Source organism: Mus musculus, chromosome 16 (assembly GCF_000001635.26).
Source record: "Mus musculus strain C57BL/6J chromosome 16, GRCm38.p6 C57BL/6J".
Classification (NCBI taxonomy): domain Eukaryota; kingdom Metazoa; phylum Chordata; class Mammalia; order Rodentia; family Muridae; genus Mus; species Mus musculus.
In genome coordinates, this window is record NC_000082.6 from 26240725 (window position 1) to 26265844 (window position 25120).

A 25120-nucleotide genomic window follows, 5' to 3' on the forward strand; every position below is an offset into this window, starting at 1 on the left:
CACACTTTGCCTCCTTATTTTCTCCCGTGAGTATTTTGTTACCCCTTCTTAGAAGAACCAAAGGACCCACACTTTGGTCTTCCTTCATCTTGAGCTTCATGTGGTCTGTGAATTGTATCTTGGGTGTTGCAAGCTTTTGGGCTAATATCCACTTATCAACAACATACCATGTGTGTTTTTTTGTGACCGGGTTACCTCACTTAGGATACTATCCTCCAGATCCATCAATTTGTCTAAGAATTTCATAAATTCATTGTTTTTAATTCATTGTATAAATATACAACATCTTCTGTATCCATTCCACTGTTGAGGGATATCTGGGATCTTTCCAGCTTCTGGTTATTATAAATGAGGCTGCTATGAACATAGTGGAGCGTGTGTCCTTGTTATATGTTGGAGCATCTTTTGGATATATGCCAAGGAGTGGTATAACTAGGTCCTAGGTAATATTATGTCCAATTTTCTGAGGAACTGCCAGACTGATTACCAGCTTGCAATCCCACCAACAAAGGAAGAGTCTTTCTCTAAGTTCTCACCAGCATCTGCTGTCACCAAGTTTTTGATCTTAGCCATTCTCACTGATGTGAGGTAGAATCTCAGGGTTGTTTTGAATTGCATTTCCCTGATGACTATGGATGTTGAACATTTCTTTAGGGGGAATCTCAAATGACTGAGATACACTTAAAGAAATGTTCAATATCCATAGCCATCAGAGAAACAGAAATCAAGACTTGAGATTTTCTATCTTACACCTGTAATAATGGCTTAGATAATCAACATAACTGACAGCTCACGCTGGTAAAGAGATAGAGCAAGGGGAACACTACTACATTGTTAGTACAAACTTGTACAGCCACGGTGGGAATCAAAATGGTGGTTTCCCAGAAAGATGGGAGATGATCTAACCCAAGATCCCCCTATATGACTCTTGAGCATATACCCAAAGGATGCTTCATCCAACTGCAGAGAGCTTGCTTCACTCTGTGCATTGCTGCTGTTTTTACAATAGCTAGAAATTACAAACAATCTGGTTTTTGCTCCACAGATTAATGGATAATGAAGCATGGTACATTTATACAATAGAATATTAGTCAGCTGTTAAAAATGAAATTTTGGGGCTCATAGGTAAATGAATAAGACTAAAAAATTATCTTTATTGTGGTAACCCAGAACCAGACAAATTTGGTATTTGTTAATTTGTGGATATTAGTTGTTAAGTCAATGATGACCAAACTACCATCTGTAGAGCCACAAGGTTAAGTATAAAATAAGTAATTAAGAGAGGTAGGTAAATCTCCCTGGGAAAGAAAAACAGAATAGATAATTATGGATGGATTGGAATAGGAGGAACAAAAGGGGTGGGGGAGAAGAGCGTTATGAGGGAGGAAATACAAGGAGAGACAGCAAAAATTAAAGGATAGTTCTAATATAACAGAAACTTCCTAAAATATATGAAGGTGATCTAAATAAAATCATAGAAAAGGGGAGTCAGAGCACCACCTGGACATCTCTCATCTTTTTTTTTTAACTTATATTTTTTATTAGGTATTTTCCTCATTTACATTTCCAATGCTATCCCAAAAGTCCCCCATACTCTGCCACACCCCCACCCCCCTACCCACCCACTCCCACTTTTTGGCTCTGGTGTTCCCCTGTACTGGGGCATATAAAGTTTGCAAGTCCAATGGGCCTCTTTCCAGTGATGGCCGACTAGGCCATCTTTTGATACATATGCAGCTAGAGTCAAGGGCTCCGGGGTACTGGTTAGTTCATAATGTTGTTCCACCTATAGGGTTGTAGACCCCTTTAGCTCCTTGGGTACTTTCTCTAACTCCTCCATTGGGGGCCCTGTGATCCATCCAATAGCTGACTGTGAGCATCCACTTCTGTGTTTGCTAGGCCCTGGCATAGTCTCACAAGAGACAGCTATATCTGGGTCCTTTCAGCAAAATCTTGTGTCTGCAATGGTGTCAGCGTTTGGAGGCTGATTATGGGATGGATCCCTGCATATGGCAGTCTCTAGATGGTCCATCCTTTCGTCACAGCTCAAAACTTTGTCTCTGTAACTCCTTCCATGGGTGTTTTGTTCCCAATTCTAAGAAGGGGCAAAGTGTCCACACTTTGGTCTTTGTTCTTCTTGAGTTTCATGCATTTAGCAAATTGTATCTTATGTCTTCGGTATCCTAAGTTTCTGGGCTAATATCCACTTATCAGTGAGTACATATTGTTTGAGTTCCTTTATGATTGGGTTACTTCACTCAGGATGATGCCCTCCAGGTCCATCCATTTGCCTAGGAATTTCATAAATTCATTCTTTTTAATAGCTGAGTAGTACTCCATTGTGTAAATGTACCACATTTTCTGTATCCATTCCTCTGTTGAGGGGCATCTGGGTTCTTTCCAGCTCCTGGCTATTATACATAAGGCTGCTATGAACATAGTAGAGCGTGTGTCCTTACCGGTTCGAACATTTTCTGGATATATGCCCAGAAGAGGTATTGCTGGACTGGGTATAGTAGCCTGGGCTGGCATTTGTGTTCTCTTAGTGTCTGTATAACATCTGTCCAGGCTCTTCTGGCTTTCATAGTCTCTGGTGAAAAGTCTGGTGTAATTCTGATAGGCCTGCCTTTATGTTACTTGACCTTTTTCCCTTACTGCTTTTAATATTCTATCTTTAGTGCATTTGTTGTTCTGATTATTATGTGTTGGTAGGAATTTCCTTTCTGGTCCAGTCTATTTGGAGTTCTGTAGGCTTCTTGTATGTTCATGGGCATCTCTTTCTTTAGGTTTGGGAAGTTTTCTTCTATAATTTTGTTGAAGATATTTGCTGGTCTTTTAAGTTGAAAATCTTCATTCTCATCTACTCCTATTTTCTGTAGGTTTGGTCTTCCTATTGTGCCCTGGATTTCCTGGATGTTTTGAGTTAGAATCTTTTCGCATTTTGTATTTTCTTTGATTGTTGTACCAATGTTCTCTATGGGATCTTCTGCACCTGAGATTCTCTCTTCCATCTCTTGTATTCTGTTGCTGATGTTTGTATCTATGGTTTCAGATTTCTTTCCTAGGTGTTCTATCTCCAGCATTGCCTCACTTTGGGTTTTCTTTATTGTGTCTACTTCCCTTTTTAGGTCTTGGATGGTTTTATTCAATTCCATCACCTGTTTGGTTGTGTTTTCTTGCAATACTTTAAGGGATTTTTGTGCTTCCTCTTTAAGGTCTTCTACCTCTTTAGCAGTGTTCTCCTGTATTTCTTTAAGTGAGTTATTAAAGTCCTTCTTGATGTCCTCTACCATCATCATGAAATATGCTTTTAAATCTGGGTCTAGTTTTTCAGGTGTGTTGGGGTGCCTAGGACTGGGTGGGGTGGGAGTGCTGCATTCTGCTGATGGTGAGTGGTCTTGGTTTCTGTTAGTAAGATTCTTATGTTTGCCTTTTGTCATCTGGTAATCTCTGGAGTTAGTTGTTGTAGTTATCTCTGGTTAGATCTTGTTCCTTGGGTGTTTATGTTAGCCTCTATCAGCAGACCTGGAGACTAGCTCTTTCCCGAGTTTCAGTGTTCAGAGTTCTCTCTACAGGTAGGCTCTCCTCTTGAAGGGAAGGTGCCCAGATATCTGGTGTTTGAACCTGCCTCCTGGCAGAAGTTGTGATCCACTCACAGAGGTCTTAAGATCCCGTGGAGGGTCCTGTGTATACCTTATGGGTGTCTTCAGACTCCACGCCCAAGGTACCCCTGTGCTGGCGTGGACCGGAAGGGACTTGTGCCCTGATCAGGCCAGGTTTTCTGCTTCCCTAATTATTGCAGTCTCAGGTCTCATGCGATTGGATTGGAGCAGCAGGTGTGTTTCACTCACCAGAGGTCTTAAGATCCCGTGGCAGGTCTTGTGGGTAGCTTGCGGGTGTCAGCCGACTCTGCGCCCTAGCTACCCCAGTGCTGGCGGGCTACACTCTCCTTTATAATATATATGTTTTCTTTTTTCACTTTATAAGTCCTTTACATATATATGATAGCTTATAGTTTGGTTTTATAAGGGGATTCTGAGTGTACAAACAAGTGGGATATCTGTTGTTGTATTTTGGTTTGTGTGTCTTTTCTTGGCCTCTTTCCTTTTTTTTGTGTCCTGTTTTGGTGTGTTAGTTGTTCTATCTTATTTAATGATTGTCTTTTAGAAGCCTGTTTATTCTCCAATATGGACCAGAAACAGTGGATCTGAATGGGAGGGAAGGTGGGAAGAAACTGGAGCTTCAGAGGGAGAAGAATCCATAATCAGGATATATTACTATATGAAAAATATCTATTTCAATAAAAGCAATCCAAAAACAAAAAAAAACTTACCAAAACAAGAAAAGAATTAGTAAATGAATCTAGCAGAAACTATTGCACTCTTACAATAGTTGAGGGATGATTTAAACATATATAAAATAAAATTTAAATTTCACTGTGGATGCATTTAAATCTAAGCCATAAAAAGGTAAAATGCGTATTCATGTCACTGTTACTTATATTCTGAAAAACATTGTCATATTATTTGAAGGGATTTTACTGTCCTGAGCTGAGAAGTGCTCAGTGTCTGTTGGTGGTAAAATATGCTTGCATGTGTCACCAAAGAGCAGTCCCTAGAAAGGTGCATTTTTGTTTTTAGCCCTGGAAAATTAAACAGAGTATAGTTCTGCTTTCACATTTACTCCTCAGGACAAGCAAGCAGTAACAGAATGGCAATTGGGTTTCTGATACAAAGATTTTACCAAAGGGACCAACTCAAGTCAGGAAACATGGGCTAGGCAGCCCTTCACTTTTTGCATAGAGATGAATGCAGCTTAATTAAAACTAAATAAGATAATACTCCCAGAATGCAGTTTAATAACTGCATTTCAAATACTCACATGCACTAACCCTTGACAGAGTCTTTGTCAGAGTGAGCAATGTATAGTTCACCTATGTTACTTCATTTGTCTCATGAACATTACTGAAGGAAGTTGTGGTTTCCCCCTTTTCCACATGTCTTTGAAGCAGAGAACTGTTAACTCTCTTATTCCTAATGCATGGATGATAAGTGATAGGTCGAGGACCACACTGTAGTTTAGACTGATTCTCAAGTACACTTATTGCTCTAGCAACTGAGCAATTAAAACAAACAAACAAACAAAAAACAGAGCCTCCTCATATTACCCTTCACCCACAGCTAGGATGACTTCTGGGGGATGATAAGATGGGCTACTCTGGTTTTCAGAAGATGACAGTGTAATTGAGGTAAGAAAGTTCTTTCTTCCCTAAGGAAAGGGGTTCCTGGAACAAATTGAAAATTCTGTGCTGATTCCAATCACTAGTGAGTACACAGTTGGATTTGATTTGTGTTGTCCATTAGTTTTCTAATAAAGACCAACTTAGTGAAACATCCATGTCTACACATAGTTTGCTATGAACCATGGCTCAGACAGCCAGGGCTGTGTAGTGTATCAGCACATTAAAGATGGGCAGGGCAGAGACGTGCATGGCCACCAAAAGACAACAATGACAGCAGCTAAAATGGTGGCTCCTTTCTTGAGAAATTTTTCTCACTCTCTCTTTGTTTTTTCTTATGAAGATGACTTCTGTGGGAAGCCACTGAACCCAGCCCACCAGAGGTTGGCCAAGGGGCAGCCTGAGGTCTCTGGGCCTCACGGAGGCCAGGGATAACAGGTTCTCAGTCTTGGGCATCCCAGACACAGTTGGACACCATGGAAGCGCTGAGAACAAAATGGGAGCTCTGGGTGGTGCCCTGGCCAGCCTCGGGGCTGAAGAGAGGACAGGGCAGGGAGAGAGGGGGTGCTGGGTAGTTCCCATGCAGGTGAGAGTCCTTTGTCTAGTCCATGGCTAGAGTGCAGGAAGGCCTTCTGGTGGGAGGTTAGACGTGGCTCTTTAGGGGAAAGCCTATCCCATCCTTCAAGTATGGCAGGCCTTGATGAGCAGAGATAGTCTATGGTTTTAGAGGTTTATTTTAGAAAGGCAGAGAGAAAGAGAGAAGGTAGAAAGAAAGAGAGAGGCCAGCCATGGCCATGTGGAGAGAAGGGGCAAGGAGGGCTAGAGTTCAGAGTAAGGTGAAAGCTTAAATGGGGGGGGGGGCAAGCAGCCCCTTTTATAGTGGTCTGGGCTAACTTGCTGTTGCTAGATAACTGTTGGGAGGAGCATACTTGGCTATAGTCAGGTAACTGTTGGGGAGGAGTCTAGCCAGAATGCCAGAAGCTTGAAACATTGTGTGACTTATAGTCACAAAATTATGGAGTTGGGGTCTCTTGGTGCCAGGCACCTGTCCATCGAAACGTGGCTCACTGTTCCATTTCTACTGTACAGTTTCCTACTGGGTCTCCAGATCAAGCCTCATTTAACCTAAACAGACTGCCTTTCAGGGCCACACACACTAGGTTTCATGTATTTTAGAAAAAACAGTGTTTTAGAAAAAAAAAACACTATTGTAAATTCATGGATTGTCTTAGGTAAAAGAAAAAGTTTTACAAATTAAAAAATGTGGAAGACATATTGTTAGATATCGTGTGAATTTTCAAGCATGGTGCACTTGTCTTCAATTTCAGTGATGGTACAGATCTTCAAGCCCAGCACTCAAAAGGATCTCCAGGAGTTCCAATGGAGCCTTGTGTGCACAGCAAGACCCTGCCTCAAAAACAAGTAAGCATCATGTGTCAAAACTCCATAAATCATTTCATCTCATTTTATGCCTTTATTCATATAAACACCCACATGTATTCATGGCTGTAAATGTACAATCTTTTCTTTTCATTGTAATTCTGGACTATAGTATTTTCATTTTCCTGAAACTGTTTTGAGGCTAGATCTAAATGGTTTAAGACATTTTTAAATAGACCATGAAATTAAAGTAAAATATTTTGAAAAATGTGAGAGAGACTTCAAGAAAGAAATAAGGTTTTCTAATAGTAATTGGGATACAATACCAAAGATATCCAGAGTCTGTGCCTCTCTGACCCTCCAAAGATCCTTTATTAAATAATAGACTTACATAGTGGAGCCTTTGCTTCTATAACTTGGGTATAAGCACCATACTCTTACAAGATATAAGTGGAAAATTGCAGATAATGGAGGTTACTGTAGCTCCCCAAATCTTACTAGATGTTCTTAATCACTTGGCTGTTGCAGTTGCCCATGTGACAGGGGTTAGGTGAACAAAGAGAAAAACCGCAGAATGCCCCAAGGCCAGAATCAGGAAGCATTCTTTGTACTCACACCAACAGAATGTGATTAGTAGGAAGGGAAGGGCAGGTTGGGGTTTTAGACTAACTTCCAGGGGCCCTGGTAGGTATGTCTGTGTCCAGATCCTCATTCTAGAGAGTGAATCATTTTCTTCCCCTTCGAAGTTTGGATAGTTGAGCTACTTCATTTAATACTGCTGCAGAAACACTCACCATTCACAATGAACTTTCCCAAGCTCAAACTTAGCTCTTGGCATCTGGAATTCATGAAGCTATGGTGTTGACAGCTCTTAGTGAATACTTTTATTGTCTGGATTATATCAACTTAGATGGCATCATAAATCTCTTATTTTTCTCACATTTTTTCCATGGTGTTTTTAATAATGCTGTTGCCAAGTCCATATTAGTAAGTCAGAAAATGCAGAGTAATCATAAGCCATGCCTTGGATTTCCAGTAGCTTCTTCCAACTTAAAGTTAATTATTTGTGAAATAAAGACAAAGACACTGGCACAGTTCTCCTGAGCCTGAAAGCACTTTTACTATGCCATTTCATTCACTTTTCAAAGCAGTACTATGAGTTGGGCAAAATATTTGTTTTTCAGGTGAGAGAGTAACAGTTTAGTGAACTTTCAGGATCACATGGCTAAAGTGAAATTTGATCTGATAGTCACAGCACACCAATTTGAATATTATGTTCACTCTATGTCCATTATACCCATTCCCAGTCATTCGATTCAAATGAAGCCCTTTTGTGTCTGCCCACAGACAATCCTTCATTTCAGTTCTAGTTGAATAATACCAAGCCCTGGGAGTTAAGAGAAGAATCCACAGTGGATTAAAGGCCAGTCTTTGAGCTATGTAAGGAGGTCAAAATCCAAGGGCTGGGCATGTAGCTTAATGGCAGGGAACTTGCCTAGAATGTAAAAGGAGCAGCGTGCCATTTGCAGAGCTATCAAAACAGACTGAATAAGAGGCAAGCAAACACCTCTGATGTTAATTTTTGTAGACTGTGCACATATTTGAGTGACATATGAACAAGGAGTGAGATTGAGCTCATGAGTGGGAGTGCACACAAGCAGCACAAAGTAAGTAAGAAGGAGATGCAAGCAGAAAAGCAGGCCCCCATGTTGGATAATTTTAGCAGTCAAGTTGTCCTCCACTCCCCAGGTGCTCTCATCTCTGAACATTCCAGAAGGAATAGAACATTGTATTCTTGGCTGGAGGTGAAACAAGCAAATGAGTCATCAGGGTTGGAGTATCTTTTCATCTGATTGGAGGGACAGACATCTAAGGGCTGTGTCTCTCCATTTCTCTGGCAGCAGCTGGATCTGTGATGTGCATCACCTCTTACACTCTGTTCCTGGGGCCCTTTATTCATAACTAGGGTTCAGTAAACCTAAGTGAAACTTCTGGAGTGTAAGCACAGCGGATGAGAGAGATGAGAGATCATTGGTCCAGGCTTCAGAACATTTCATCTTGGTGCTGCATCGGTGTGACTTTGAGCAACTCACTTCAAACAGTCAGGTTCTAATGTCACTTATATAACAGGACAAGTAATACTCAGTATGAAGTTTTCTAAAGAATAAATTAGTTTTCATATGTGAATGTGGCCTAGAAATAATAAAAATAGATGTGAAATACTGTGCACATGTATAAAGTAGTAAAATGAAGAGCATATAAATAATATAGGATAACTTCTAAGGCTTGAGTTTTATAAAATACTCCACCACCTCTTATGCTTTTGCAAGCTACTCTGTTTCAAACACTTTTTGTTTCATTACTGTCCTTTAGTTCTTTACACAGAGACAATTGTGTATTTTATGCAAATTCTAAAATAAAGAAATAATTCCCCCCATTCAGCTTTTATGCAAAAACAGCTTTTAAGCAGTTGGCGTAGTTATAAGTGGGGCTCTCTATTCTGGGTGCACATTTGTATTATTACTGAATATGTTAATTAATGTGCAGACTTGGAATTAGAATTATGAAGTGGGGAGCTTACAAGAAATGGAAAACTAGCTAATATATGATACTTTGAACACTAACACAAAACTATTCAAACTGCCCCATAGACCAGTCTCATGAAACGTTTGGAGGACCTAACGGAAATGCAGGGTCCCAGGCCCTACCCCAGATGAACCAAATCAGGACTTACATTTTGACAATTGTCTTTGTTAGCTATATGGATTGTTTGAGACTAGCTGGTGAGTACATAGTTCTATTTGACTCCTACAAAATTTCTGTTCTGTTGCAAAGAGGATTGCTTATCATTTCTCAGCCGCAAAGCCTCTCTCCAGAGAAATTTGAAGATATTAGAAATTAAGTCAGACTGAAATACTGGCTGAGGAATTTGACTTTGGGTTGTCTAATTCCTGTGTGAGAGCCATTTTCTGATCCATCCAGGTCTCTTGTCTATCATTTATGAAGACCTACTTTGGAACTAGACCTGGCAATTCTTTGTAACTTTAAAAGTCAGGGGCAAAGGCATTCTATTCCAACAGCCCTGCCTCCAGACAGAGGGAACTTCTCAGGAGCTGGGGAAACACCACTTCCCTTTGTGGCACATAGAAACTCTGATTCTGTGCCAAGAAGAGCAGGTCGGTTCTCACATCTTTCTTTTCTTTCTTTTTCGTTTTCCTTTTTTATTTATTTTTTTTTTTTTCATACTTGGACAGTTGACGTTTTAAATGACATCAGCCTTCTGGGAATTCATTTCTGGTTGACCCCATCATCAGAATGCTACTATTATAGGTTGCCACTCCTCAAATTGCCCAACCTTGGTGGCTGACTGGCCTTCCCTAAGGTGCCTCAGGTGACCGCATGCATCATCAAGTGAGGGCCTGATTCACTTGCTTACTAGAAGTGGTTGAAAGATGTAGGTAGAAGCTCTCCAGCATTCCTTCCTCAATATTCCCAAGCTCATCACAGAAAAGATGCTTGAGGTAGCAGTAAACAGGCTGTAGGTTAGAATGTGTCCTCATCAATGAGCCTCCTCTATGAGATCCACCGTATATGTATTATCATACATGTAAAATAATTCCTGTAAATTACACATATGCAAAAGTTACATGCATGTAAAGTAATACATGTAAAGTGTATAAATATGTAAAAATATATGTAAAAATATACATATGTGCAAAATACATGCATGTAAAAATTATATAAGTAAAATATGGTGGGATTCAAAAAGCAGGAGTGAAAAGTCCAGGAAATGCTGAAGACAGTGCTTCTGTGATCTGCTGCTTCCTGGCTTTCATTAAGTTCCTGAAGTCCTCAGCTGGAGCTCTAGGTGGAGACACCTGCCCTACAGTCTCTTACCTTTCATCAGGCCCTCTTTTTGTTGCAGCACAGAATACAACATAGCCTAAGCACATAAAGCCAGAAACCTGAGCAAACGTCAGCAAGAAAATATACTTGGAGTTACTCGAAAATGAGAACAAATCAAAAGTGGATGTTCAGGGAGTAAAGGCCAATAGGAAATGGCTTTCTGTTCCCCACAGAGCTTTTCTGTCCACTGATATATCTGGAGCTCCCTCGTAGTGTGTGTTGGACCTCTGCACAATTGCCTTGTCCATCTACTTTTGCCCATACATCCACACGTCTAGAACACTTCCATTCCGGAATAACCTTTAACAGCGTTGCCCTTCTGAGTCCCAGGTGTCATTTCCCATAATTCATTTCTGGACTCTTCCCCAGTATTTATTATGTGTTCTGCCTGCTTTGTCAACTGCATCATCTTTAGCGCCTCTTATTGGGCTTTTATGCATGTAGTTTGAAAGATTATGATTTAGTTGTTTGTATGAGTTTACAAGCTCCCATAATACTAATGATTTGCTTGCCCTGAAACGTGGGTGCAGTAATAACTCGTGGTTGGAACAGAGATCTCCCTCACACATTGGGAAATGTCAGGTCTTGCTCTTGTGTTCAGTGAGTGGGTAAGGCCTGATTATACCCTCGAACACTGTGGTCCTTTGAGGTTGCTCCTGCTGCCCAGGGCTGTAGACAAACTGGTAAGACTTGTTCTCCAGCCTTCGTGAAAACAGCTTCTCATTTCACAAGAAGTCCCATGCATCATCTCTTACCCTAAAACCCAACGCCTTGCTTGACTACAGCAGAGGTAAGTGCATGAGACTTTAGGGCTTTAAAAAAATGTTAAAAAATTAGTATTTGTGCCACATGTGATGTAGAAATGAAACTTAAAAGTATCAGTACTTTTATAAATCCCACTGACTTTCTGCATAATTATATTTATATTCTCATGCTGAGTAGATGAAACGATCTCAAACAACTTTTCTAAAACTAGTAATTATTTCATGACGAAGACAATTTCAAGATGGATGACTCAAAAAGCAGGTAACTAACCTACAAAGATTCTGAGAAGGATTTTAGTGGTGCCAACATGGAGGTCTCACAAAGAAAAAGAAAAGTAAAAAGTAGGTTTTGAAATGATGAAAGTATAATGGCCCTAACAGGAAGAAAAATTTAAGCGCTACAGAGTTGAATGATTCACAAAAGAAAATTTCACACATTAGTCCTGTTCAGAGAGAAGTTCTCTTAATTTGTAACTCCAAGGCTGGGTGTGAAAGTACTCTTGAGAACTCAGGAGGCAGATACAGGAGGATCACTGTGAGTTTGTGGTCCGCTAGGTTATACACGAAGCATGATCTTAAATACAAAAATGTAAAATCACCAAACAAAAGCATACCAAAATCCAAGACAGCAAAGACATTACTTATGTGTTTCTCTGCAGATATGTTACCAAGAATGAATGTTTTGGGTTTCTGGGGGCTTCGTGGGTTTTTTTTTTTTTTAATATTAACAAATATTTGAAGGGCAGCCATACTTAAAAAAAAAAAGAAGGAAAAAGAAAAATTAGACTTGATCTATTTGTGTCCAGATGGCACATTAGTTTCTTTAGTAACTGGATAAGCTTGAAAGACAGAAAACACAAACTGATAGATTATTTTAACAATTGATTGTCAGGTACGGATATAGGCTATCATGAGAGTTGGGGGGGAAGGGGGGGCCATTCCATCTACAGAAGCTTAAAACTATTTTTGACCACATGGGGGAGTCAAGTGTAGGCAGAAGTGTTTCTGATTCTCAGTCTCTGCCCTTGGTCAATGATCTTGGGCAGTCTTCAGTTTCCTTTGCCTTCCTCTTTCTCCAGTGCTTCATCTCTGGAGCCAGTGAGGTGTGGAGGGTTGAATGGTTGTGCATGCGTAGAAGACAGGGCAGTACCTGAGCAAGGTCAAACTATATGTCCCTCCTTTTGTTACCTCCCAAAGTCAGTGTAGTTCAGTAATTCATTCGTAAACTCGCACAGATGTCCAAAACACAGAATGACAAAAACATAATTCAGAAACAGGACTCTTTGTTCACAACAATTTACACTTGCTGTTTTAGTTAATATATTATTCTATCAATGCACTGTGAGATTAACATCATACTTTAATAAAGTAAATTGTCACCAACTACAAGGTATATATCTAGGATTAATGATAGAAGAGAACATGATTTCACATCTATTTAAACTCATTTATGTTTTAATAATAAGACATAAAGTTTTTAACAATAAATAATTTTTTTAATAATAAGAAAAAAGAAATAAATTACAAACCTTTTCTTAATCATGACGATTGCCATTCACAGAATTTTAGTTGGCTTCAAGTCTCTGAATATGTCTTATTACTCTTTATGGCCATAACAACAGTGTGTGTATAATAAAATAAGAGAAACAATGTGAATGATTTGGTAAAGAAAGACTGAACCTCTTCATGCAAATCATAAGATAAACATTTTACAGAAATTACTATAGTAAATATATGTGATTTAATATATATGTATTCTTTATGACTAGAAATCTCTTGTTTATCTTTTATAAATTCTTATATTTCATACATGCAGGAATCAACCATGTTGTTCATCAACAAATGAACACATAATAAATATCTAGCATACATATACATATACTATAATATTACTCATCTCTTAAGAGAAGTGAAGTTTAAAATTTCTCAAGAAAATGGATAGAGTTAGAATGTATAATATGAATCATCACACAATCTCAGAAAGAAATGAGCTGCATGTTGTCTCTGTTACGTGGAATCTATCCAACAACATATGTAGAGAAAGCTATATCTGAGTATAGTACAGTTATGAGAAAAAGAAAACCACAAAAGGCTAAATATAAAGGAAGGAGCAGGACTGAATTCAGGCAATGGATATGAGTCATAAAAGATGATATAAAACCAACTGACTTCGTAGAGCTAATTATTCCATGCATTATTCTTAGTTTGGTCATGGATAAGAACATAAGACATATTTAATTTTGAAAGTGTCAAAGCTAATGTGAAACTGTACCACTTCCATTTTGGATGCCAGTTCTACCTGGATACAAGTTCATCAAGTTGTATAGACCCTTGGTCTGACTAATTAGACTATGTTATGCTTTTACTTATTTCCAAGGTTTTTAATAATAAAATGTATACAATAAATAAATGTAATTGGAATGTTTTATTATTTGTTATTATATTTAATTATTTTGGTGGTCAAATTTGTCTCGTATTTGTCTATTAGAATCCTCTTCAGGTTTGTAGCAGGTAGCATGCCTCAGCTTTGTTCCCTCCTTCCTCTTTCTCTGCCTTCATCCCTCACTATGTCATGCCAACTTCATGCAGGCTCATCTACCCCAGTCTCGTATGCATTGCATTGCCCCAGCTTTGGAATCAACAGTAGCTCCTAGGTACCTTCCTTGAGTATTTGTGTTAAGGACTCGTTCTGAGCACCATGATTTCTCCTTGCTTCGGAGTAGGATCCTTTATGGGGCAAAGCTGGCCTGTGAGGGGTTAGTGTAGAGAAAACTTCCCTAAGAAGCAGTTTAACACTCCTTGATGCAAGCCATTTTCACAGAGACAGAATATTCATAACGAAAAATAAACTATTCTAGAGCACACTGTGTGTTAAGCTGCTTGCAAAAATTGATTCTCAAAGTTTTGGTAACACCCCGAATTCTATCTTAAAGGATCTGTGTGCTGTGACTGTGAAGCAACATAGAAATACATCTCTAGCATCAGGAAGCAGACACTTACATGATAGTCGTTGTCATAGTTGAAGAAATTTTTGAGACCAAAGAAAGTTGTCAGGATACCTAGATTAGCAATCTACAGTTTTACACATTGCATATGCAGAGAAAATGTTTAGTGTACTTCATCTCTATCACTGAATAAAAGGAAACATCATAAAGACTGGCTCAGAGTTAATAGCACCTCTGCTCAGTCATGGAAGAAAGACTGCAAAATATACTCATTTTCTGTAGGCTCAGTATTTAATTTTCTTTCTAAACACAATGGCTCCTTACTCTTATTACCTCAGAAGCCAAGATGCATTCCACTCATCTGGCAATATTTGCTGAAAACACTGGAAAGAAATTTATACATCAATTGTTCTAAAGGAGAATTACTATTCTTTCAGCTGATTGCTTTTTAAATCTTATTAGATCTTGTAAAAAAGGGAAAGTGTCTTTCTGTTTGTATTAATGGCTCTTGTTTGAAGTGGCTGTCTGATAAGAAAAATATGTATAGAACCCAAATAATGGAGATATCTCATGTATACATGGGAGATACCCAATGAAATAAGTAAATTATATGGCTTAGCTCCAGTCTCCAGTTTCATAAAGAATGAACAGTTAAAAGAGAAGCATCCAGGAAAAGTAAAGAGAAATGCGTTGCTTATATTTATTTGTTGTAGACTTGTGGTGATCAGAGGACAACTTGGAGAAGTCAGTTCTCTTTCTCCACCATTTGAGTCTATGTGATATACCTAAGATGTTCATGTTTGACACCACCTGCCTCCACTGGAATAGACATCTCACTGGCCCTCAAAAGATGCTTCTTGTAGACTGGGCATAGTGTCTTTTTCACTGACAACCATGACTTGGAGCCATCTTCTCTTCCTGGAGAATGGAGCACTGATAAAGGAAGATGCATATTCAACCAATCTGTTAAATCCACTGCAGTTTTCAAAGTTATTATGTAACTAAATTCTTTTAAAATAATCAACTATAAATATTCCTTATGCCAAGGAAACTTATTTTGAGGTAAAGTATTCTATTGCCCCATTTTTACATTTTGGGGTGGCATATTTTTGATCATCTATAGCCATTTTTGCTTCAATCATAATTCAAACATAAGCTAAAAATCTTGTGTTATGATTTTAACATATATTTATGCTTTCAAATCAACCATAAGTTGCCATAGACTGAAAAACATATTATTATATTCTGTACACTAAAAAAAGAAAAATGGAGAGGGAGAGAGAGAATCTTAGAGTTGATCATTATGACATTATTATCACAAAAGCATTTCCTAAAGTCCCTTGGTAATTGTGTGAGAATTGGTTAAACCAAGAGTGGATAGGATGATCCACACATCCTATTAACTGGTCTTATTTGGAAATGTGTTACAATGAAGGAATCAACTAGAATATGACTATTCTTTAAGAATAGTGAAGTCTTCCTTTATGACATCTTTAATGATATTGGAATGTTCAGTTAATAAATGACATATAGTCCTAGTAAGGTTACCACTGGTCAATGTACCCATTAACTTTTTTTTTTCCATTTTTTATTAGGTATTTAACTCATTTACATTTCCAATGCTATACCAAAAGTCCCCCATATCCACCCACCCCCACTCCCCTGCCCACCCACTCCCCCTTTTTGGCTCTGGTATTCCCCTGTACTGGGGCATATAAAGTTTGCAAGTCCAATGGGCCTCTCTTTCCAGTGATGGCCGACTAGGCCATCTTTTGATATATATGCAGCTAGAGTCAAGAGCTCCGGGGTACTGGTTAGCTCATAATGTTGTTCCACCTATAGGGTTGCAGATCCCTTTAGCTCCTTGGCTACTTTCTCTAGCTCCTCCATTGGGAGCCCTATGATCCATCCATTAGCTGATTGTGAGCATCCACTTCTGTGTTTGCTGGGCCCCGGCATAGTCTCACAAGAGACAGCTACATCTGCGTCCTTTCAATAAAATCTTGCTAGTGTATGCAATGGTGTCAGCGTTTGTATGCTGATTATGGGGTGGATCCCTGGCTATGGCAGTCTCTACATGGTCCATCCTTTCATCTCAGCTCCAAACTCCGTCTCTGTAACTCCTTCCATGGGTGTTTTGTTCCCAAATCTAAGGAGGGGCATAGTGTCCACACTTCAGTCTTCATTCTCCTTGAGTTTCATGTGTTTAGCAAATTATATCTTATATCTTGGGTATCCTAGGTTTGGGGCTAATATCCACTTATCAGTGAATACATATTGTGTGAGTTTCTTTGTGAATGTGTTACCTCACTCAGGATGATGCCCTCCAGGTCCATCCATTTGGCTAGGAATTTCATAAATTCATTCTCTTTAATAGCTGAGTAGTACTCCATTGTGTAGATGTACCACATTTTCTGTATCCATTCCTCTGTTGAGGGGCATCTAGGTTCTTTCCAGCTTCTGGCTATTATAAATAAGGCTGCTATGAACATAGTGGAGCATGTGTCCTTCTTACCTGTTGGGGCATCTTCTGGATATATGCCCAGGAGAGGTATTGCTGGATCCTCCGGTAGTACTATGTCCAGTTTTCTGAGGAACCGCCAGACTGATTTCCAGAGTGGTTGTACAAGCCTGCACTCCCACCAACAATGGAGGAGTGTTCCTCTTTCTCCACATCCTCGCCAGCATCTGCTGTCACCTGAATTTTTGATCTTAGCCATTCTGACTGGTGTGAGGTGGAATCTCAGGGTTGTTTTGATTTGCATTTCCCTGATGATTAAGGATGTTGAACATTTTTTCAAGTGCTTCTCTGCCATTCGGTATTCCTCAGGTGAGAATTCTTTGTTCAGTTCTGAGCCCCATTTTTTAATGGGGTTATTTGATTTTCTGAAGTCCACCTTCTTGAGTTCTTTATATATGTTGGATATTAGTCCCCTATCTGATTTAGGATAGGTAAAGATCCTTTCCCAATCTGTTGGTGGTCTTTTTGTCTTATTGACGGTGTCTTTTGCCTTGCAGAAACTTTGGAGTTTCATTAGGTCCCATTTGTCGATTCTCGATCTTACAGCACAAGCCATTGCTGTTCTGTTCAGGAATTTTTCCCCTGTGCCCATATCTTCAAGGCTTTTCCCCACTTTCTCCTCTATAAGTTTCAGTGTCTCTGGTTTTATGTGAAGTTCCTTGATCCACTTAGATTTGACCTTAGTACAAGGAGATAAGTATGGATCGATTCGCATTCTTCTACACGATAACAACCAGTTGTGCCAGCACCAATTGTTGAAAATGCTGTCTTTCTTCCACTGGATGGTTTTAGCTCCCGTGTCGAAGATCAAGTGACCATAGGTGTGTGGGTTCATTTCTGGATCTTCAATTCTATTCCATTGGTCTACTTGTCTGTCTCTATACCAGTACCATGCAGTTTTTATCACAATTGCTCTGTAGTAAAGCTTTAGGTCTGGCATGGTGATTCCGCCAGAAGTTCTTTTATCCTTGAGAAGACTTTTTGCTATCCTAGGTTTTTTGTTATTCCAGACAAATTTGCAAATTGCTCCTTCCAATTCGTTGAAGAATTGAGTTGGAATTTTGATGGGGATTGCATTGAATCTGTAGATTGCTTTTGGCAAGATAGCCATTTTTACAATGTTGATCCTGCCAATCCATGAGCATGGGAGATCTTTCCATCTTCTGAGATCTTCTTTAATTTCTTTCTTCAGAGATTTGAAGTTTTTATCATACAGATCTTTCACCTCCTTAGTTAGAGTCACGCCAAGATATTTTATATTATTTGTGACTATTGAGAAGGGTGTTGTTTCCCTAATTTCTTTCTCAGCCTGTTTATTCTTTGTATAGAGAAAGGCCATTGACTTGTTTGAGTTTATTTTATATCCAGCTACTTCACCGAAGCTGTTTATCAGGTTTAGGAGTTCTCTGGTAGAATTTTTAGGGTCACTTATATATACTATCATATCATCTGCAAAAAGTGATATTTTGACTTCTTCTTTTCCAATTTGTATCCCCTTGATCTCCTTTTGTTGTCGAATTGCTCTGGCTAATACTTCAAGTACTATGTTGAAAAGGTAGGGAGAAAGTGGGCAGCCTTGTCTAGTCCCTGATTTTAGTGGGATTGCTTCCAGCTTCTCTCCATTTACTTTGATGTTGGCTACTGGTTTGCTGTAGATTGCTTTTATCATGTTTAGGTATGGGCCTTGAATTCCTGATCTTTCCAAAACTTTTATCATGAATGGGTGTTGGATCTTGTCAAATGCTTTTTCTGCATCTAACGAGATGATCATGTGGTTTTTGTCTTTGAGTTTGTTTATATAATGGATTACATTGATGGATTTTCGTATATTAAACCATCCCTGCATCCCTGGAATAAAACCTACTTGGTCAGGATGGATGATTGCTTTAATGTGTTCTTGGATTCGGTTAGCGAGAATTTTATTGAGGATTTTTGCATCGATATTCATAAGAGAAATTGGTCTGAAGTTCTCTATCTTTGTTGGATCTTTCTGTGGTTTAGGTATCAGAGTAATAGTGGCTTCATAAAATGAGTTGGGTAGAGTACCTTCTACTTCTATTTTGTGAAATAGTTTGTGCAGAATTGGAATTAGATCTTCTTTGAAGGTCTGATAGAACTCTGCACTAAACCCATCTGGTCCTGGGCTTTTTTTGGTTGGGAGACTATTAATAACTGCTTCTATTTCTTTAGGTGATATGGGACTGTTTAGATGGTCAACTTGATCCTGATTCAACTTTGGTACCTGGTATCTGTCCAGAAATTTGTCCATTTCGTCCAGGTTTTCCAGTTTTGTTGAGTATAGCCTTTTGTAGAAGGATCTGATGGTGTTTTGGATTTCTTCAGGATCTGTTGTTATGTCTCCCTTTTCATTTCTGATTTTGTTAATTAGGATTTTGTCCCTGTGCCCTTTAGTGAGTCTAGCTAAGGGTTTATCTATCTTGTTGATTTTCTCAAAGAACCAACTCCTCGTTTGGTTAATTCTTTGAATAGTTCTTCTTGTTTCCACTTGGTTGATTTCACCCCTGAGTTTGATTATTTCCTGCCGTCTACTCCTCTTGGGTGAATTTGCTTCCTTTTTTTCTAGGGCTTTTAGATGTGTTGTCAAGCTGCTAGTATGTGCTGTCTCCCGTTTCTTCTTGGAGGCACTCAGCGCTATGAGTTTCCCTCTTAGAAATGCTTTCATTGTGTCCCATAGGTTTGGGTACGTTGTGGCTTCATTTTCATTAAACTCTAAAAAGTCTTTAATTTCTTTCTTTATTCCTTCCTTGACCAAGGTATCATTGAGAAGAGTGTTATTCAGTTTCCACGTGAATGTTGGCTTTCCATTATTTATGTTGTTATTGAAGATCAGTCTTAGGCCATGGTGGTCTGATAGGATACATGGGACAATTTCAATATTTTTGTATCTATTGAGGCCTGTTTTGTGACCAATTATATGGTCAATTTTGGAGAAGGTCCCGTGAGGTGCTGAGAAGAAGGTATATCCTTTTGTTTTAGGATAAAATGTTCTGTAGATATCTGTCAGGTCCATTTGTTTCATAACTTCTGTTAGTTTCACTGTGTCCCTGTTTAGTTTCTGTTTCCACGATCTGTCCTTTGAAGAAAGTGGTGTGTTGAAGTCTCCCACTATTATTGTGTGAGGTGCAATGTATGCTTTGAGCTTTACTAAAGTGTCTCTAATGAATGTGGCTGCCCTTGCATTTGGTGCGTAGATATTCAGAATTGAGAGTTCCTCTTGGAGGATTTTACCTTTGATGAGTATGAAGTGTCCCTCCTTGTCTTTTTTGATAACTTTGGTTTGGAAGTCGATTTTATCCGATATTAAAATGGCTACTCCAGCTTGTTTCTTCAGTCCATTTGCTTGGAAAATTGTTTTCCAGCCTTTCACTCTGAGGTAGTGTCTGTCTTTTTCCCTGAGATGGGTTTCCTGTAAGCAGCAGAATGTTGGGTCCTGTTTGTGTAGCCAGTCTGTTAGTCTATGTCTTTTTATTGGGGAATTGAGTCCATTGATATTAAGAGATATTAAGGAAAAGTAATTGTTGCTCCCTTTTATTTTTGTTGTTAGAGTTGGCATTCTGTTCTTGTGGCTGTCTTCTTTTTGGTTTGTTGAATGATTACTTTCTTGGTTGTTCTAGGGCGTGATTTCCGTCCTTGTATTGCTTCTTTTCTGTTATTATCCTTTGAAGGGCTGGATTAGTGGAAAGATATTGTGTGAACTTGGTTTTTTCGTGGAATACTTTGGTTTCTCCATCTATGGTAATTGAGAGTTTGGCCGGGTATAGTAGCCTGGGCTGGCATTTGTGTTCTCTTAGTGTCTGTATAACATCTGTCCAGGCTCTTCTGGCTTTCATAGTCTCTGGTGAAAAGTCTGGTGTAATTCTGATAGGCCTTCCTTTATATGTTACTTGACCTTTCTCCCTTACTGCTTTTAATATTCTATCTTTATTTAGTGCATTTGTTGTTCTGATTATTATGTGTCGGGAGGAATTTCTTTTCTGGTCCAGTCTATTTGGAGTTCTGTATGCTTCTTGTATGATCATGGGCATCTCTTTTTTTATGTTTGGGAAGTTTTCTTCTATTATTTTGTTGAAGATATTAGCTGGCCCTTTAAGTTGAAAATCTTCATTCTCATCAATTCCTATTATCCGTAGGTTTGGTCTTCTCATTGTGTCCTGGATTACCTGGATGTTTTGAGTTAGGATCCTTTTGCATTTTGTATTTTCTTTGACTGTTGTGTCGATGTTCTCTATGGAATCTTCTGCACCTGAGATTCTCTCTTCCATTTCTTGTATTCTGTTGCTGATGCTCGCATCTATGGTTCCAGATCTCTTTCCTAGGGTTTCTATCTCCAGCGTTGCCTCGCTTTGGGTTTTCTTTATTGTGTCTACTTCCCCTTTTAGTTCTAGTATGGTTTTGTTCATTTCCATCACCTGTTTGGCTGTGTTTTCCTGCTTTTCTTTAAGAGCCTGTAACTCTTTAGCAGTGCTCTCCTGTAAATCTTTAAGTGACTTATGAAAGTCCTTCTTGATGTCCTCTATCATCATCATGAGAAATGTTTTTAAATCTGGGTCTAGATTTTCGGTTGTGTTGGGGTGCCCAGGACTAGGTGGGGTGGGAGTGCTGCGTTCTGATGATGGTGAGTGGTCTTGATTTCTGTTAGTAGGATTCTTACGTTTGCCTTTCGCCATCTGGTAATCTCTGAAGCTAGCTGTTTTAGTTGTCACTGTTAAGAGCTTGTTCTTCAGGTGACTCTGTTAGCCTCTATGAGCAGACCTGGAGGGTAGCACTCTCCTTAGTTTCAGTGGGCAGAGTATTCTCTGCAGGCAAGCTCTCTTCTTGCAAGGCAGGTACCCAGATATCTGGTGTTCGAACCAGACTCCTGGCAGAAGTTGTGTTCCACTCACTAGAGGTCTTAGGATCACGTGTGGAATCCTGTGTGGGCCCTTGCGGGTGTCAGGCGACTCAGCTGGCAAGGTAGCCGGGGCTCGAGTGGAGTGGAAGGGGTTTGTGCCCCAGATCAAGCCCGGGTAGCCTGCTTCCCTATGTACCGCAGTCTCAAGTTCCACGCGATTGGATTGGGGTAGGCGCTGTGTTCCACTCACCAGAGGTCTTAGGGTCCCGTGGGGAGTCCCGTGTGGGCCCTTGTGGGTGTTGGGCAAGACTCTGCTGTCAAGGTAGCCCGGGGCTCGAGTCTCGAGTCGAGCGGAAGGGACTTGTGCCCCAGATCAGGCCCGGGTAGCCTGCTTCCCTATGTACCGCAGTCTCAAGTTCCGCGAGATTGGATTGGGGCAGGCGCTGTGTTCCACTCACCAGAGGTCTTAGGGTCCCGTGGGGAGTCCTGTGTGGACCCTTGCGGGTGTTGGGCAAGACTCTGCTGGCAAGGTAGCCCGGAGCTCGAGTCTCGAGTCAAGCGGAAGGGCACCCATTAACTTTGAGTTCAAATTTGTTTTATTTCTTTAAAACTTTCATTTTTGTTTCTAACTATTGTAGCTATTGTTAGGCTGTGGCTGAACCTAATTTGGAGCTTCCAGTAGTAAGCTAAGGCCCATTAGGAAACACTGGTCCATCTTTCCTCCCTTCCATTACACACTGTTAATTAAGATGGGGCAATAATTTGAAACTCTGAGCTGATTCATCATGTTTTCTTCCTATTCCTCCTCAAGATACATAAAGCAGCACTATAGGAATATCCCATTAGCATAGAGATTTGGTGACTATGGACCTAAGGAAGATGAGGATTGGGATAGTCTTTACTGATTCACCACGCACACACACACACACACACACACACACACACACACACTCCTTCCACACTCTGCATCATTCTACTTACTGTCAGCTTTCACACTCTTACATTAACTATGTGCATTAGTATATATAAGGATTTCTTTTTCCTTTGTAGTTTTCCTTGGACCTAATACTTTGTCTTCTTTCCTTAAGGGATATGATATTTATGTTTAATATACCTGTCACTGAGTTAACACCTTTTAAATAGTGAGTACTTTACTTTTTCTTGTCAAATATACTAGGGAGGGTACATCTTTCATGTCTTTGATCAGGACTCCTGAAGTTTTAGAGTAAGCATCTGTACATATCACATAAGCTGTTTTCCACCTAGACATCCCTTTTAACTGCCATTCTCAGGATCTCCACAGTTTTCTTCTCTGGTGACATCTCATGTTTTCCTGTCTTCAGCCTTCCACTTTTTGATATACACTCCTGTCTGTGATGCAGTAAGAAACCAATTTAAACCTTTGTATCTCGGAAAACATTTTCACTATAGAATGTCTAGCTTGTCTGGTTTTCAGGTTTGGGATTGGGAAAATAGAGATGTTTCTCTATTGTTCTAATGTTGCTGTCAAGGAAGCCAACAGCATCTTCATCTTTAATTATGCTGTGAAGTTCTCTGTTTTCTCGGGAAGCTGGAGGAGCTTGTCTGTCTTTGAGTGCTTTGACAGTTCTATGTAAAAACCTCAGGTGAGGATTTCAACTGGAATATTTTCTTTCTCCATTTTCTCTCTATTCTTTTCTCTTCTTTCTTTCTTCCTTTCATTTTTATTTCATGTGCATTTGGTATTTTGACTGAATGTATGTCTGCATGAGATTGTCAGATCCTCTGGAATTAGAGTTATAGACAGGTGTGAGCTGCCATGTAGGTGCTGGAAATTGAACCCAGATCATCTGGAAGAGCAGCCAGTGATCTTAGGCACTGAGCCATCACTCCAGCCCCCCTTGTTTTCCATTTTTAGAAATAATTTTTCTTCAATTATTTCTGAACATTGCCCTCCTCTCTGTAGTGACTGTCAGTTCGAACTGGTATAGGTTTTATGTGAATCTTAGAAACTAGCTGGCTTTCAGCTACTCTTACAGGATACTTTCTATAACTTTTTTTTTTTTTCACCAGAATCTGGAAAGTGTCCCACTTTAATTTTCAGACAATTCTTAATACATGGATTTTGTTCAGGTCTTTGAAAGTTTTTATAGCATATAATTTGATCATCTTCATCCTCTCTCCAATCCCTCCCAGATTTGTGCAGACTTTCCTATTCAGCCAGCTCTGTGAACTCTATTTTTTTTTTTTTGTCTATATAGTCTTGAACATGTGGCCTTCTACTAGAGCACAGTCAACCTACCAAAGGCACACTCTTAAAGAAAACTGACTCTCTCCTAGTATTTATTTTGCCTGGTAATTGCCAGCAAAGCCTGAGCTCAGACTGGGACCACATGCCTACCTCTCTCTCCATGCTGAAATTTTGTTTTGCTTGAGCCTGTGGAGATTTTGTGAATTCTATCACAACTTCTGAGAGTAGACATATGTAACTGCCTTGTGAAGCCTAGAATACACTGTTTCCTTGTAGCCATTTATGGCCTCTGTCTCTTATAATTTTTCTCGTTCCTTCTTCCTTAATGATCACTGAACCTTGGGAGGAAGGGATATGATAAAGATGCCTTAGTCTGCAGAGAGCATTCTGAAGTCTCAGATTCACTGCACCTTGACCATTTGTGTTAATATCCATCATTTGCACAGAAAAAATTTCCCTGATGAGAGTGAAAAGATACATGAATCTGTCCTGATATTAATTTCTAAGAATTCATCGTGGTTCTCAGCACATTTATGCCTTTAAATAACATATAAAATTTTAGTGGTTTATTTTCTCTTTAGTTTCTTCTCTTTTATCTATATCTTCCTTAAAAATACACAATTTGAACTGGAAAAGGGAAATAATGGTGAGGAAGGTTTAGATGAGGAGAACCATGGGAGGATATGGTGGAGGAGGGGAAGTAAGGATAACTAATACTAAGGATATTTATAAAGGCCACATGGAAACCTACTAGGTTATAAGCGCTCTCTCTCTCTCTCTCTCTCTCTCTCTCTCTCTGTGTGTGTGTGTGTGTGAGAGAGAGAGAGATATTCATATAAAAGAGTTTTATTAGAGTTATCCTACATATAGGTTAATGATCAGAGGTGTCCTGAGGCTCTGCAAAATAATACAAGCCATTGCCATTGCGGCTAATACAGAAATTCATAACTGGTCATAGTGCAGAGAAAATATGTCGATGGTGTGCTTAGCCTCAAACAGGAGGACTACCCCACTTCCTACCCTTAAAGCTTAGAGACCATGGGTGGAAAGGGGAGCAAAAAGTCTGACAAAACCAGAAGTCGTGGAGAATGAGAGGAAAACAGTATCTTTTGCACATGCCATGATTGCTGCATGGAAGAACTCATAGTAGCTCTGGCTGTCTGCTCAAGACCAGCATGAGACCAAACCAGCCAACGTTTCAGCCTGGACATGGGAAGGGACACATGAGACCCCCTGTCTAGCTGAAGAACTTAGTGACAGTGATGCTTCACAGGGAGAGATAT

General features: G+C 39.6%; 1 long non-coding RNA gene across 4 annotated transcripts in view; it reads left to right on the forward strand.

Moving 5' to 3' along the window:
- The first annotated feature begins 11193 nt into the window (after positions 1-11193).
- The window catches only part of Gm41436, an 87312-nt gene continuing 73385 nt past the window's right edge, over positions 11194-25120 (forward strand). For all 4 annotated transcript variants that reach the window (XR_875990.1, XR_875989.1, XR_001782013.1 and 1 more), the window contains exon 1: positions 11194-11315. This is a non-coding gene — a long non-coding RNA (predicted gene, 41436). The remainder of the gene's footprint in view (positions 11316-25120) is intronic.